Source organism: Mytilus californianus, unplaced genomic scaffold (genome assembly GCF_021869535.1).
Source record: "Mytilus californianus isolate M0D057914Y unplaced genomic scaffold, xbMytCali1.0.p SCAF_12, whole genome shotgun sequence".
In the NCBI taxonomy this organism is placed as follows: domain Eukaryota; kingdom Metazoa; phylum Mollusca; class Bivalvia; order Mytilida; family Mytilidae; genus Mytilus; species Mytilus californianus.
The window spans coordinates 64,286,012-64,290,889 of NW_026262604.1; positions in this window are offsets into that span (position 1 = coordinate 64,286,012).

Below are 4,878 nucleotides of genomic sequence, written 5' to 3' on the forward strand. Positions count from 1 at the left end.
AACCCAATAAAGGTTGTTTCCCTTAGATTGTTAAAATAGAATCGAGACAGTCAAACAAAATTTGGTCGACGGCTGCTTTTCATTTACTGACTTAAATACTTCAGTTATGTTCAATTATGGGACTTGACGGCAAAAATTCAAACTTTTCAAAACTACATGTATAGTTGATTACTAGAATATACAGTCAAACTGAGGTTATGTGTTACAATATATACCAAAAGGGGGAAGGGGGTATTGGGGAACTTGTAATGTAATTTGTAGTAGCAGTAGAGATGAGCCGCTGGAATAGCTCACTTTTTCGAGCTTAAAAATGTATGGAAAGGTCGAGATAAAAAGATAAAATATATCATTAGGTTGCTGATAAAATCAAAAGGTTCTGAAACTTATCAGATTTCGATATTTTTCACAGATGCAATTAAATACACATAACAGTCGGAAATACTTTGTCAAATATACTTTTCTCTCCATGAAATAGCATAAACATGATAATTTCAGATGTATGTTGTGTAAAATATATATGATAGGGTATGTTTTACTATAATTCGAAATATATGAAAAGGTTGGGGTACTGGATGTTTCGGCTGCTCAGTCCTACCAAAAAATATTGTAGTGGCCCTCAAGGAATAGGTAATATAGTTTATAAATGATGATAATACCCCGCAAATGTTTTTTTTACACAATGCACAGTAACTGTTGTATTGTGATCGACAAGAAAGCAAAGAACTCCCCTAAATTAAATTTAATCGGTCCTAAGTTTAGAACCGGCGAGTATTTGCTCTATTTTGAAGAGCTCATGGTGGCTTTAAGTAGAAGAACAGCAATACAGGCGCTGTATGTATTTACCTTTTTTTGTGCATGTATTAATGTTGTGTCATGACTAGAAAAGCTATATCCTTTCTATATAAATCAGGTGCGGATCCAGAATTTTGAAAAAAGGGGGGGGGGGGCTCTAGTTAACCAACGTGTTGACTGATGCTTGTAAAAAGTAAATGCAATTATCATATATATAGTGGGGGGGGCTGGTCCCTCCCTAAATCCGCTTCTGTATATATTGCATGTTTTCACGTATTTACCTTTTTTAAAATTTTTGTGTTTTCTATATTACGACATTTAGAGAAATAATTACTAATACATGTTATGCATATAATTGTATCAAAAAACTTATTGTGGTAAACTACCAATCCGTTTTCGACGCAGATACGTCAGAGAGGACTTTGTTCGACCATTCTATTCAAAAGCTGAATCGACAGTTCAAACGGTAAATCTTTATGATACATGCAGTCATTTATTGTTATACAGTCAGTCGCATATTGTTTGCTGAAATGCGTGAGGTGATGAACGTATGCGCTCTGGAAGGCAAAACCGTTCCTTTTTCAAATGCATCGTGTTGGTCATTGCAATTTAAAAAGTCGATGATAATTTATGTATAGTGATCTCACAGTCAAGGAAAAGAATGATGTTTTAGATAAAATTAGATTTCGAATGCCCCTTTGTTTAGAGACTTCTTTGTCAATTTTAACAGCACATATAACTTGAATTTACCTTTTTAGTTAATTCTTATTCATATAGTACTTTTTGGTTAAATTACCTTTTCATTACTTTCCAGAATATTTACCTGATATTTATTAAAATGTCTATTATTTATAACTTTTTTATGGAAGTTCGGGCTGATAACCATTAATGTATAAGAGATATCGAAAGCATTTTGACTCCGAGTGAACCACGAGGTATAGAAATTAGAACTTTCTTCTCAACTAAGAGAAACGACAATTGCACACATGTTTTTTGTGGTTATGCGGTATGCTCATGTATCAAATACGTAACCATTTCTTTGGATCGAACGTAAGTAGTGGACCAGTCAAATGCGAATGCCACGCTCCTTCCACTGAAATGACCACTAAAGCATCATTCGTGATTAGGTGCATTTACGGTTATTGCAGGCGCTAAATTGTCTGACCCTACACAACTCTCTTTGGTTTATTATTTGAATGCCTACACCTTTTGATCTTCCGACGAAATACAGGTAAAAAAAAGGGCACAGGACGTTTGCGCTTTTTTACCAGTAACACGGTAGGACATTTGCGCTCCAAACACTATGGACATTTGCGCTTTAAATTTTGATACACCTGTACTAAATTGACCGGACATTTGCGCTTTTTACCTGTTGTCGTCTACTTGTAATTGTAATGAATTGTAATCATTACGTAAATAAATTCAACTTATATTTGTCGTTGGTTAGTTCACATTGACACAGTCTTAAACACAGAGTTTAAAGTTAAAGATTAGTAAAGAAAAAAAAAATGTATATGTCATGATGGAGTGTTTTCATTGAACAACCGTCGGTTAGTTACATCAAAATTCGTCATATTGATAAACAGGGCCCTCAGTCAAGAGTTGAGAAAAAGAGCTAGAATATTCATTTGAAATGTGGGCGAAATACCAGTCAGGACAGATTACAAGATCTAAATTTGTTCATTCCCTGAGCTTCAGATATCAAGCGAAAACTGACCTGTGGTGACTTTACGCGTCTTTATGTCTTTAGAATGTTTACTTTTAGCTATATATAACTATATCAATGTGCCATGAAATGACTTTTAAACACGAATGTGCTATGAAATGACTATTAAACTTTTAACCAATATTAAAATTATGACTTTAACTCTGCCAGGTCAAACCTACCGGTCCTAAGACCGGATAAAATAGGAGGAAAGTCATAAGAAGCAAATACTGTAAAAACGCAAATGTCCTATATAAAAAGCGCAAATATCTATTTTTAAAAAGCGCAAATGCCCTTTAAAAAAAGCGCAAATATCCTATGAAAAAGCGCACACGTCCCGCGCCGAAAAAAAATGTAGACATTCAAGGAATAGTATCTTATTAAAATTAAGTGTAGTCAAAACAAACAGTAATTATAATCTGTGCAGGTAATCTGAGTTTCCAAATTAAAATTTCAGGTAATATTTTTATTTTCCCGTTTGTTTGCAATAAATTAATATTTTGTATTTTTTCTGTATGTTTGCAATGATTTTTTTAAGGAATTATAAAAAACACTCTTCTTTGACAGCTCAGCAAATATTAACGAAAGATAACTAAAATAAGGAATATATATTTATTCGTGTTCAATTGATCAAGAATATAGATAATATATATATTCATGATAAGAAAAACAGCATAAAAATATCAAAGCACTTGTCACTATCACAAATAAATAAAGCATACATGTCTTTGAAATTTACAACATGAATAGTCACATAGTGCCATCACAAGTATACACTAGTATATTGTCAATTAAGTCCAAATGAAGGAGGTATGTAACAGCATTTACAAACTGAACTGTCGAAATCTCTACGTTCTGGTGTCGGATCTTTAGGTTGAAGAGTCTATCTTTAATTTTCCTGTATTTTCGCTTATTGGTTTGCTCATACATTAAATATTTCTATGAATAATACTTTGAAATTTGAATGATTTTTGTTTATAAATGTACAATTTTAGTCTTGGATGCATGATTTTTTTATTAGTTGTTATTGGCTTTGAACTTGCTGTCCATAACTGCGAGTACTCTCAGATCTGTACTTAGTGTCTTTTTTTGTGGGGATATATAAGTACCCTGCCACGTCAACTCTGTGTTTTTGTTAGATGTATTTCTGCTTTGTATCCATCTGATGAGTGAAGTACTTTTCAACTGATATTTATAGTTTGTTCTTATGTTGTCCTGTTACACCAAAGTCCCAGGTTAGGGGAGGGTTGGCGCCTTCAAACTAGTCTAACCCCGCCACATTCTGCATATACCTGTCCCAAGTCAGGAGCCTGTATTTCAGTTGTCGTTTGTTGCTGTATATCATATTTGTTTTTCGTTCATTATTGTGTATACACATAAATCAGGCCGTAAGTTTTCTCGTTTGAATTGTTTTACATTTGTCATTTCGGGGCCTGTTATATGTGGTATGGGTTTTATTCATTGTTAAAGGCCGTACGATGACCTATAGTTGTTAATTTCTGTGTCATTTGGTCTCTTGTGGAGAGTTGTTTCACTGGCAATCATACCACATCTTCTTATTTTTATATTTAAACAGTCGTTCTTTCATTTATATGTTTCAATTTTAATTTCTTACTTTGAATTTTAATATTATTTTTCTTATTATTAATCATTAACTTAAAAACTTAATATTCCATTTCATTTAAGTTAAATTTTTATTTAAAAGAAAAGATATTTTTAAGGTGAAAAATAATTTTCACCTAAACTATTTTTGTTCTAAAACAACACCAATTTATTAAAACAACATCTATTCATTTTTTTTGAAGGCATTCGAGGAATAGATATTGTATAAAATGTAGGCATTCCAAGAAGACACCCTCTCATTATCTATTTCTTACAGTCACTTGAGCTTTCACGGTCGAATACGATCAGTTTGAGGTACAGCAGTGCTCTATAAACAGAGCATTTAATCTTATGAAAAATGTATTAGCTGATTAACAATTAATCAAAACAATGAAATCTTTTTTTACTCAATCATGCAATGGGATAGCTTTTGTTTGTGTTTTTTATAACCCACTAGATGTGTCGTATTATTTGAGAAATTTTATCAATGTAATATGGAATGTGTTTGAAAAGATCTAATTAATCGTTGAAAGCACAGTGATTGATTGATTGATTACTTTATACTTAACATCCAGTTGCAAGTTCTGGATGAAAACACATTAAAAATACATTCAATAGTTATGTTCTGCAAAGTGGTTCGATCGGAAGGAAGGGCGTGAAATTTATTCTGCTATTGGAAATATGTATCACGGTAAGTGACAAAAAGCTGTCTGGCAACAGGCTGTTCACCTACAGACGCCTCAAAGTGTTGTTGTACTGGTTCGTAGACGTGCAATGCG